This window comes from Scomber japonicus, chromosome 14 (genome assembly GCF_027409825.1).
Source record: "Scomber japonicus isolate fScoJap1 chromosome 14, fScoJap1.pri, whole genome shotgun sequence".
Lineage (NCBI taxonomy): Eukaryota > Metazoa > Chordata > Actinopteri > Scombriformes > Scombridae > Scomber > Scomber japonicus.
Window position 1 is genome coordinate 17,134,170 of NC_070591.1, and position 12,862 is coordinate 17,147,031.

Genomic DNA, 12,862 nt, shown 5'->3' on the forward strand with positions numbered 1-12,862 from the left:
AATTTTCACACAATGCCTTCACGGTGCTTGATTTTACACATTTTTCATTCAGGCCGCCCCTCTGGCCCCTTGTAGCAAGTTTTGGGACAATCCCCCACCCTTCCCATTTTTGACTTTTTCGACACTACCAGCCCTGTCATTTTTTTCAATTTTTGCCCGCTTTGGAAAATCCTTGACAATTTTCACACAATGCCCTCACGGTGCTTGATTTTACACATTTTTCATTCAGGCCGCCCCTCTGGCCCCTTGTAGCAAGTTTTGGGACAATGCCCCACCCTTCCCATTTTTGACTTTTTCGACACTATCGGCCATGTCATTTTTTTCAATTTTTGCCCGCTTTGGAAAATCCTTCACAATTTTCACACAATGCCTTCACAGTGCTTGATTTTACACACTTTTAATTCAGGCCGCCCCTCTGGCCCCTTGTAGCAAGTTTTGGGACAATCCCCCACCCTTCCTATTTTTGACTTTTTCGACACTACCGGCCCTGTCATTTTTTTCAATTTTTGCCCGCTTTGGAAAATCCTTCACAATTTTCACACAATGCCTTCACGGTGCTTGATTTTACACATTTTTCATTCAGGCCGCCCCTCTGGCCCCTTGTAGCAAGTTTTGGGACAATCCCCCACCCTTCCTATTTTTGACTTTTTCGACACTACCGGCCCTGTCATTTTTTTCAATTTTTGCCCCCTATGGAAAATCCTTCACAATTTTCACACAATGCCTTCACGGTGCTTGATTTTACACATTTTTCATTTAGGCCGCCCCTCTGGCCCCTTGTAGCAAGTTTTGGGACAATCCCCCACCCTTCCCTATTTTTGACTTTTTCGACACTACCGGCCCTGTCATTTTTTAAAATTTTTGCTCGCTTTGGAAAATCCTTGACAATTTTCACACAATGCCTTCACGGTGCTTGATTTTACACATTTTTCATTCAGGCCGCCCCTCTGGCCCCTTGTAGCAAGTTTTGGGACAATCCCCCACCCTTCCCATTTTTGACTTTTTCGACACTACCGACCCTGTCATTTTTTTCAATTTTTGCCCGCTTTGGAAAATCCTTGACAATTTTCACACAATGCCTTCACGGTGCTTGATTTTACACATTTTTCATTCAGGCCGCCCCTCTGGCCCCTTGTAGCAAGTTTTGGGACAATCCCCCACCCTTCCAATTTTTGACTTTTTCAACACTACCGGCCCTGTCATTTTTTTCAATTTTTGCCCGCTTTGGAAAATCCTTCACAATTTTCACACAATGCCCTCACGGTGCTTGATTTTACACATTTTTCATTCAGGCCGCCCCTCTGGCCCCTTGTAGCAAGTTTTGGGACAATCCCCCACCCTTCCCATTTTTGACTTTTTCGACACTACCGGCCCTGTCGTTTTCTTCAATTTTTGCCCGCTTTGGAAAATCCTTGACAATTTTCACACAATGCCCTCACGGTGCTTGATTTTACACATTTTTCATTCAGGCCGCCCCTCTGGCCCCTTGTAGCAAGTTTTGGGACAATCCCCTACCCTTCCCTATTTTTGACTTTTTCGACACTACCGGCCCTGTCATTTTTTTCAATTTTTGGCCGCTTTGGAAAATCCTTGACAATTTTCACACAATGCCTTCACGGTGCTTGATTTTACACATTTTTCATTCAGGCCGCCCCTCTGGCCCCTTGTAGCAAGTTTTGGGACAATCCCCCACCCTTCCCATTTTTGACTTTTTCGACACTACCAGCCCTGTCATTTTTTTCAATTTTTGCCCGCTTTGGAAAATCCTTGACAATTTTCACACAATGCCCTCACGGTGCTTGATTTTACACATTTTTCATTCAGGCCGCCCCTCTGGCCCCTTGTAGCAAGTTTTGGGACAATGCCCCACCCTTCCCATTTTTGACTTTTTCGACACTATCGGCCATGTCATTTTTTTCAATTTTTGCCCGCTTTGGAAAATCCTTCACAATTTTCACACAATGCCTTCACAGTGCTTGATTTTACACACTTTTAATTCAGGCCGCCCCTCTGGCCCCTTGTAGCAAGTTTTGGGACAATCCCCCACCCTTCCTATTTTTGACTTTTTCGACACTACCAGCCCTGTCATTTTTTTCAATTTTTGCCCGCTTTGGAAAATCCTTCACAATTTACACACAATGCCTTCACAGTGCTTGATTTTACACACTTTTAATTCAGGCCGCCCCTCTGGCCCCATGTAGCAAGTTTTGGGACAATCCCCCACCCTTCCTATTTTTGACTTTTTCGACACTACCGGCCCTGTCATTTTTTTCAATTTTTGGCCGCTTTGGAAAATCCTTGACAATTTTCACACAATGCCCTCACGGTGCTTGATTTTACACATTTTTCATTCAGGCCGCCCCTCTGGCCCCTTGTAGCAAGTTTTGGGACAATCCCCTACCCTTCCCTATTTTTGACTTTTTCGACACTACCGGCCCTGTCATTCTTTAAAATATTTGCCCGCTTTGGAAAATCCTTGACAATTTTCACACAATGCCTTCACGGTGCTTGATTTTACACATTTTTCATTCAGGCCGCCCCTCTGGCCCCTTGTAGCAAGTTTTGGGACAATCCCCCACCCTTCCCATTTTTGACTTTTTCGACACTACCGACCCTGTCATTTTTTTCAATTTTTGCCCGCTTTGGAAAATCCTTGACAATTTTCACACAATGTCTTCACGGTGCTTGATTTTACACATTTTTCATTCAGGCCGCCCCTCTGGCCCCTTGTAGCAAGTTTTGGGACAATCCCCCACCCTTCCCATTTTTGACTTTTTCGACACTACCGACCCTGTCATTTTTTTCAATTTTTGCCCGCTTTGGAAAATCCTTGACAATTTTCACACAATGTCTTCACGGTGCTTGATTTTACACATTTTTCATTCAGGCCGCCCCTCTGGCCCCTTGTAGCAAGTTTTGGGACAATCCCCTACCCTTCCCTATTTTTGACTTTTTCGACACTACCGGCCCTGTCATTTTTTTCAATTTTTGGCCGCTTTGGAAAATCCTTGACAATTTTCACACAATGCCTTCACGGTGCTTGATTTTACACATTTTTCATTCAGGCCGCCCCTCTGGCCCCTTGTAGCAAGTTTTGGGACAATCCCCCACCCTTCCCATTTTTGACTTTTTCGACACTACCAGCCCTGTCATTTTTTTCAATTTTTGCCCGCTTTGGAAAATCCTTGACAATTTTCACACAATGCCCTCACGGTGCTTGATTTTACACATTTTTCATTCAGGCTGCCCCTCTGGCCCCTTGTAGCAAGTTTTGGGACAATCCCCCACCCTTCCCATTTTTGACTTTTTCGACACTATCGGCCATGTCATTTTTTTCAATTTTTGCCCGCTTTGGAAAATCCTTCACAATTTTCACACAATGCCTTCACAGTGCTTGATTTTACACACTTTTAATTCAGGCCGCCCCTCTGGCCCCTTGTAGCAAGTTTTGGGACAATCCCCCACCCTTCCTATTTTTGACTTTTTCGACACTACCGGCCCTGTCATTTTTTTCAATTTTTGCCCGCTTTGGAAAATCCTTCACAATTTTCACACAATGCCTTCACAGTGCTTGATTTTACACACTTTTAATTCAGGCCGCCCCTCTGGCCCCTTGTAGCAAGTTTTGGGACAATCCCCCACCCTTCCTATTTTTGACTTTTTCGACACTACCGGCCCTGTCATTTTTTTCAATTTTTGGCCGCTTTGGAAAATCCTTGACAATTTTCACACAATGCCCTCACGGTGCTTGATTTTACACATTTTTCATTCAGGCCGCCCCTCTGGCCCCTTGTAGCAAGTTTTGGGACAATCCCCTACCCTTCCCTATTTTTGACTTTTTCGACACTACCGGCCCTGTCATTCTTTAAAATATTTGCCCGCTTTGGAACATCCTTGACAATTTTCACACAATGCCTTCACGGTGCTTGATTTTACACATTTTTCATTCAGGCCGCCCCTCTGGCCCCTTGTAGCAAGTTTTGGGACAATCCCCCACCCTTCCTATTTTTGACTTTTTCGACACTACCGGCCCTGTCATTTTTTTCCATTTTTGCCCCCTATGGAAAATCCTTCACAATTTTCACACAATGCCTTCACGGTGCTTGATTTTACACATTTTTCATTTAGGCCGCCCCTCTGGCCCCTTGTAGCAAGTTTTGGGACAATCCCCCACCCTTCCCTATTTTTGACTTTTTCGACACTACCGGCCCTGTCATTTTTTAAAATTTTTGCCCGCTTTGGAAAATCCTTGACAATTTTCACACAATGCCTTCACGGTGCTTGATTTTACACATTTTTCATTCAGGCCGCCCCTCTGGCCCCTTGTAGCAAGTTTTGGGACAATCCCCCACCCTTCCCATTTTTGACTTTTTCGACACTACCGGCCCTGTCATTTTTTTCAATTTTTGGCCGCTTTGGAAAATCCTTGACAATTTTCACACAATGCCCTCACGGTGCTTGATTTTACACATTTTTCATTCAGGCCGCCCCTCTGGCCCCTTGTAGCAAGTTTTGGGACAATCCCCCACCCTTCCTATTTTTGACTTTTTCGACACTACCGGCCCTGTCATTTTTTTCAATTTTTGCCCCCTATGGAAAATCCTTCACAATTTTCACACAATGCCTTCACGGTGCTTGATTTTACACATTTGTCATTTAGGCCGCCCCTCTGGCCCCTTGTAGCAAGTTTTGGGACAATCCCCCACCCTTCCCTATTTTTGACTTTTTCGACACTACCGGCCCTGTCATTTTTTTAAATTTTTGCCCGCTTTGGAAAATCCTTGACAATTTTCACACAATGCCTTCACGGTGCTTGATTTTACACATTTTTCATTCAGGCCGCCCCTCTGGCCCCATGTAGCAAGTTTTGGGACAATCCCCCACCCTTCCCATTTATGACTTTTTCGACACTACCGACCCTGTCATTTTTTTCAATTTTTGCCGCTTTGGAAAATCCTTGACAATTTTCACACAATGCCTTCACAGTGCTTGATTTTACACATTTTTCATTCAGGCCGCCCCTCTGGCCCCTTGTAGCAAGTTTTGGGACAATCCCCCACCCTTCCTATTTTTGACTTTTTCGACACTACCGGCCCTGTCATTTTTTTCAATTTTTGCCCCCTATGGAAAATCCTTCACAATTTTCACACAATGTCTTCACGGTGCTTGATTTTACACATTTTTCATTCAGGCCGCCCCTCTGGCCCCTTGTAGCAAGTTTTGGGACAATCCCCCACCCTTCCCTATTTTTGACTTTTTCGACACTACCGGCACTGTCATTTTTAAAAAATTTTGCCCGCTTTGGAAAATCCTTGACAATTTTCACACAATGCCTTCACGGTGCTTGATTTTACACATTTTTCATTCAGGCCGCCCCTCTGGCCCCTTGTAGCAAGTTTTGGGACAATCCCCCACCCTTCCCATTTTTGACTTTTTCGACACTATCGGCCATGTCATTTTTTTCAATTTTTGGCCGCTTTGGAAAATCCTTCACAATTTTCACACAATGCCTTCACAGTGCTTGATTTTACACACTTTTAATTCAGGCCGCCCCTCTGGCCCCTTGTAGCAAGTTTTGGGACAATCCCCCACCCTTCCTATTTTTGACTTTTTCGACACTACCGGCCCTGTCATTTTTTTCAATTTTTGGCCGCTTTGGAAAATCCTTGACAATTTTCACACAATGCCCTCACGGTGCTTGATTTTACACATTTTTCATTCAGGCCGCCCCTCTGGCCCCTTGTAGCAAGTTTTGGGACAATCCCCCACCCTTCCTATTTTTGACTTTTTCGACACTACCGGCCCTGTCATTTTTTTCAATTTTTGCCCCCTATGGAAAATCCTTCACAATTTTCACACAATGCCTTCACGGTGCTTGATTTTACACATTTGTCATTTAGGCCGCCCCTCTGGCCCCTTGTAGCAAGTTTTGGGACAATCCCCCACCCTTCCCTATTTTTGACTTTTTCGACACTACCGGCCCTGTCATTTTTTTCAATTTTTGGCCGCTTTGGAAAATCCTTGACAATTTTCACACAATGCCCTCACGGTGCTTGATTTTACACATTTTTCATTCAGGCCGCCCCTCTGGCCCCATGTAGCAAGTTTTGGGACAATCCCCCACGCTTCCCATTTATGACTTTTTCGACACTACCGACCCTGTCATTTTTTTCAATTTTTGCCCGCTTTGGAAAATCCTTGACAATTTTCACACAATGCCTTCACAGTGCTTGATTTTACGCATTTTTCATTCAGGCCGCCCCTCTGGCCCCTTGTAGCAAGTTTTGGGACAATCCCCCACCCTTCCTATTTTTGACTTTTTCGACACTACCGGCCCTGTCATTTTTTTCAATTTTTGCCCCCTATGGAAAATCCTTCACAATGTTCACACAATGCCTTCACGGTGCTTGATTTTACACATTTGTCATTTAGGCCGCCCCTCTGGCCCCTTGTAGCAAGTTTTGGGACAATCCCCCACCCTTCCCTATTTTTGACTTTTTCGACACTACCGGCCCTGTCATTTTTTAAAATTTTTGCCCGCTTTGGAAAATCCTTGACAATTTTCACACAATGCCTTCACGGTGCTTGATTTTACACATTTTTCATTCAGGCCGCCCCTCTGGCCCCATGTAGCAAGTTTTGGGACAATCCCCCACCCTTCCCATTTATGACTTTTTCGACACTACCGACCCTGTCATTTTTTTCAATTTTTGCCCGCTTTGGAAAATCCTTGACAATTTTCACACAATGCCTTCACAGTGCTTGATTTTACACACTTGTCATTTAGGCCGCCCCTCTGGCCCCTTGTAGCAAGTTTTGGGACAATCCCCCACCCTTCCTATTTTTGACTTTTTCGACACTACCGGCCCTGTCATTTTTTTCAATTTTTGCCCCCTATGGAAAATCCTTCACAATTTTCACACAATGTCTTCACGGTGCTTGATTTTACACATTTTTCATTCAGGCCGCCCCTCTGGCCCCTTGTAGCAAGTTTTGGGACAATCCCCCACCCTTCCCTATTTTTGACTTTTTCGACACTACCGGCACTGTCATTTTTTAAAATTTTTGCCCGCTTTGGAAAATCCTTGACAATTTTCACACAATGCCTTCACGGTGCTTGATTTTACACATTTTTCATTCAGGCCGCCCCTCTGGCCCCTTGTAGCAAGTTTTGGGACAATCCCCCACCCTTCCCATTTTTGACTTTTTCGACACTATCGGCCATGTCATTTTTTTCAATTTTTGCCCGCTTTGGAAAATCCTTCACAATTTTCACACAATGCCTTCACAGTGCTTGATTTTACACACTTTTAATTCAGGCCGCCCCTCTGGCCCCTTGTAGCAAGTTTTGGGACAATCCCCCACCCTTCCTATTTTTGACTTTTTCGACACTACCGGCCCTGTCATTTTTTTCAATTTTTGGCCGCTTTGGAAAATCCTTGACAATTTTCACACAATGCCCTCACGGTGCTTGATTTTACACATTTTTCATTCAGGCCGCCCCTCTGGCCCCTTGTAGCAAGTTTTGGGACAATCCCCCACCCTTCCTATTTTTGACTTTTTCAACACTACCGGCCCTGTCATTTTTTTCAATTTTTGCCCCCTATGGAAAATCCTTCACAATTTTCACACAATGCCTTCACGGTGCTTGATTTTACACATTTGTCATTTAGGCCGCCCCTCTGGCCCCTTGTAGCAAGTTTTGGGACAATCCCCCACCCTTCCCTATTTTTGACTTTTTCGACACTACCGGCCCTGTCAGTTTTTAAAATTTTTGCCCGCTTTGGAAAATCCTTGACAATTTTCACACAATGCCTTCACGGTGCTTGATTTTACACATTTTTCATTCAGGCCGCCCCTCTGGCCCCTTGTAGCAAGTTTTGGGACAATCCCCCACCCTTCCGATTTTTGACTTTTTCGACACTACCAGCCCTGTCATTTTTTTCAATTTTTGCCCGCCTTGGAAAATCCTTGACAATTTTCACACAATGCCTTCACGGTGCTTGATTTTACACATTTTTCATTCAGGCCGCCCCTCTGGCCCCTTGTAGCAAGTTTTGGGACAATCCCCCACCCTTCCCATTTTTGACTTTTTCGACACTACCGACCCTGTCATTTTTTTCAATTTTTGCCCGCTTTGGAAAATCCTTGACAATTTTCACACAATGCCTTCACGGTGCTTGATTTTACACATTTTTCATTCAGGCCGCCCCTCTGGCCCCTTGTAGCAAGTTTTGGGACAATCCCCCACCCTTCCTATTTTTGACTTTTTCGACACTACCGGCCCTGTCATTTTTTTCAATTTTTGGCCGCTTTGGAAAATCCTTGACAATTTTCACACAATGCCCTCACGGTGCTTGATTTTACACATTTTTCATTCAGGCCGCCCCTCTGGCCCCTTGTAGCAAGTTTTGGGACAATCCCCTACCCTTCCCTATTTTTGACTTTTTCGACACTACCGGCCCTGTCATTCTTTAAAATTTTTGCCCGCTTCGGAAAATCCTTCACAATTTTCACACAATGCCTTCACGGTGCTTGATTTTACACATTTTTCATTCAGGCCGCCCCTCTGGCCCCTTGTAGCAAGTTTTGGGACAATCCCCCACCCTTCCCATTTTTGACTTTTTCGACACTACCGGCCCAGTCATCTTTTTCAATTTTTGCCCGCTTTGGAAAATCCTTCACAGTTTTCACACAATGCCTTCACAGTGCTTGATATTACACACTTTTCATTCAGGCCGCCCCTCTGGCCCCTTGTAGCAAGTTTTGGGACAATCCCCCACCCTTCCCATTTTTGACTTTTTCGACACTACCGACCCTGTCATTTTTTTCAATTTTTGCCCGCTTTGGAAAATCCTTGACAATTTTCACACAATGCCTTCACGGTGCTTGATTTTACACATTTTTCATTCAGGCCGCCCCTCTGGCCCCTTGTAGCAAGTTTTGGGACAATCCCCCACCCTTCCTATTTTTGACTTTTTCGACACTACCGGCCCTGTCATTTTTTTCAATTTTTGGCCGCTTTGGAAAATCCTTGACAATTTTCACACAATGCCCTCACGGTGCTTGATTTTACACATTTTTCATTCAGGCCGCCCCTCTGGCCCCTTGTAGCAAGTTTTGGGACAATCCCCTACCCTTCCCTATTTTTGACTTTTTCGACACTACCGGCCCTGTCATTCTTTAAAATTTTTGCCCGCTTTGGAAAATCCTTGACAATTTTCACACAATGCCTTCACGGTGCTTGATTTTACACATTTTTCATTCAGGCCGCCCCTCTGGCCCCTTGTAGCAAGTTTTGGGACAATCCCCCACCCTTCCCATTTTTGACTTTTTCGACACTACCGGCCCTGTCATTTTTTTCAATTTTTGCCCGCTTTGGAAAATCCTTGACAATTTTCACACAATGCCTTCACGGTGCTTGATTTTACACATTTTTCATTCAGGCCGCCCCTCTGGCCCCTTGTAGCAAGTTTTGGGACAATCCCCCACCCTTCCTATTTTTGACTTTTTCGACACTACCGGCCCTGTCATCTTTTTCAATTTTTGCCCGCTTTCGAAAATCCTTGACAATTTTCACACAATGCCTTCACGGTGCTTGATTTTACACATTTTTCATTCAGGCCGCCCCTCTGGCCCCTTGTAGCAAGTTTTGGGACAATCCCCCACCCTTCCCATTTTTGACTTTTTCGACACTACCGGCCCTGTCATTTTTTTCAATTTTTGCCCGCTTTGGAAAATCCTTGACAATTTTCACACAATGCATTCACGGTGCTTGATTTTACACATTTTTCTTTCAGCCCGCCCCTCTGGCCCCTTGTAGCAAGTTTTGGGACAATCCCCCACCCTTCCTATTTTTGACTTTTTCGACACTACCGGCCCTGCAATTTTTTTCAATTGGCCGCCCCTTTGGCTCTTTGGTCATACACAACTTTATCATATTAATCAAAAACTTTTGGATGTTGCCAAAGTCCCATCTAAACAGAAACCGAACAATAGAAATTAGTTCCCTTGAACTGAGACCTGCTTTCTTACCTGCCTGTTTCTACATCTGTTTGTCCACCTCACCTGTTGTTTCAGCTGGCTCTGTCACAGCAGCATGTTGGATGCTGTCCTCCTCTCCTATGCCTAACGAATCTATCTCTTTCTCTCCCTGACCCTGTCTTTCTGCTTGAGCAGCACTGGTTGAAGCCTGAAAATATTGTAAATAAATTAATAACATAGCTAATTACACTGGTCGGACTGTTCAGCTCTGTTTCAGACTGATACCTCCGGTTCAGGCTGGTCCTCATCCTCAACACGTCTCTTTTTCAATCGCGGGAAATATTTTTCAATACTCATCTGGATTTAAGCAGCAAACATTCAGTGTAAGGGTAAAAAAACTACATAACAGTACTTATAACAACTTTATTTGATTCACAGCTGCTAGTGTTTTGACCTCGACAACCCAACTACATTTTACCGCAAACTTGCGACTAATTAACTTTATAAAGAAGGTGTAAGGGTCGGGTCGGGACGGGACAATATTGTATTCAAAATATAAAATATTTTATAAGACTTTTTAATGTGTGATTTTATAAAGGTGCACGTGATACCAATCCTTCTTGAATTTCACCAGCCGTCTTCTCTGCACTAAGGCACAGCTTCCACGCTTCTAGGGATGATCTCGCTGATGGAGACACGCGGTGTGCACGGAGGGGAGGGGCTGTGTGTGTGTGTGTGTGTGTGTGTGTGTGTGTGTGTGTGTGTGTGTGTGTGTGTGTGTGTGTGTGTGTGTGTGTGTGTGTGTGTGTGGGTGTGTGTGTGTGTGGGTGTGTGTGGGTGTGTGGGCTATGTGAGAGAGACGCGTGAGTGACAGAGAGACGCAGGGAAAGCAGGGAGAGGAAATGCAGCTTAACGAATACGATGCGTATTTTTTAAATAGCGTTAAAAAAAAATTAATAACGAAACGCAATATGTGGCGGCCGGTGTTGAATCTGTGGCGCACCGCCACGAATTAGTCTATGTGTGGGAAACACTGCATCAGGGGAGTGTGGGTTGAAGAGCCTGCGAGGCCGGCGTGCGCCTGCGGGGCCGGCATGTGCCTGCGAGGCCGGCATGTGCCCCACGGGGCGCTCGGCTGCGGTCTGCTGCTGTGTGACGAGAGGAGAGCCGGTTTCCCACGAATCTTTAGTCAAGTCGGACGGGTTGATCTGCAGTTCGTAATCCGTGGTGAGTTCACTCTTGGAGTAGTAATCGTAGCATTTGTTCAAGTTTTGTTGATGCAATGCGGGAAGTACGATCTGTTTCTGTGATGACCATGAAAGCTTGACTGAGACTGCCTGCACGTGAAACTCGAAAGCGAGAGTGAACGAGGGGGAAGCTGTTAGGTCTGTTTATATAGGAGCCGGAAGGGGTGTAATTGGTGTGTGTTCCCGCTCCTGAAACTGCGCTTATCAAGCTTCGATTCAAGAAAAACTAACTAACATGAGATATCTATTCAAGTGCATTGACCTCTGTTTCAGGTCAGGCGCTGTCACCAAGTTAAAGTTTGTGTTTGTGAATGAGGTATGATAAATACAATATTAGATAAACCATGATCATCTTCATAGCTGCAGATCATTCTTACAGACTTTGTTGTATTGCTCTTGTATACATATTTACAGCTCAACAAAGAGATCTTCACACTGCTAAACATGATGATGTGGTCCTGTTGGCTTCATCAGATCGTGACCTCCAACTCTCACTGGATCGGTTCGCAGCCGAGTGTGAAACGGCCGGGATGAGAATCAGCACATCCAAATCCGAGTCCATGGTCCTCAACCGGAAAAGGGTGGAGTGCACTCTTCGAGTCGGGGATGAGATCCTGCCCCAAGTGGAGGAGTTCAAGTACCTCAGGGTCTTGTTCACGAGTGAGGGAAGGATGGAACATGAGATCGACAGGCGGATTGGTGCGGCGTCTGCAGTAATGCAGACTCTGCACAGATCCGTCGTGGTGAAGAGAGAGCTGAGCCGAAAGGCAAAGCTCTGGATTTACCAGAGAGTTCCTACCCTCACCTATGGTCATGAGCTTTGGGGAGTGACCCAAAGAACTAGATCGTGGGTACAAGCGGCCGAAATGAGCTTCCTCCGTAGGGTGGCTGGGTTCTCCCTTAGAGATAGGGTGAGAAGCTCAGTTATCCGGAGGGAGCTCGGAGTAGACCTGCTGCTCCTCCACGTTGAGAGGAGCCAGATGAGGTGGCTCGGGCATCTGATTAGGATGCCTCCCGGACGCCTCCCTGGTGAGGTGTTCAGGGCACGTCCCACCGGTAGGAGACCCCTAGGAAGACCCAGGACACGCTGGAGAGACTATGTCTCTCGGCTGGCCTGGGAACGCCTCGGGATCCACCGGGAAGAGCTGGATGAAGTGGCTGGGGAGAGGGAAGTCTGGGCTTCCCTGCTTAGGCTGCTGCCCCCGCGACCCAACCCCGGATAAGCGAAAGAGGACGGTACGGTACGGTACACTGCTAAACATAAGACATGCAGTATCAAGTGCCTACCATCCACAAACCAATGGCCAGGTAAACATGGATACATTTTTTTTCATGGATGGATGTTACGTAGACATTACATGATATATGTGTGTAATATGTACATAAATCTGCAATTCACATTGTTATTGTACAGGATAGAGGACAAATCAAAATATCAAACGTGCTCTCCGGCGCTATGTGAATGAGCACCACAACGACTGGGACATTCACCTGCAAGCTGTGGTGTATGGCATAAATACCGCCAAACAGGTGTGTTTTTTACTTTACAATCACTAATGCTGTTAAATTTGCATCTTGAGGAATGTCACATGTCACATTGTTTTTTACTGTGAACTTAGAGCTCCGCGAAG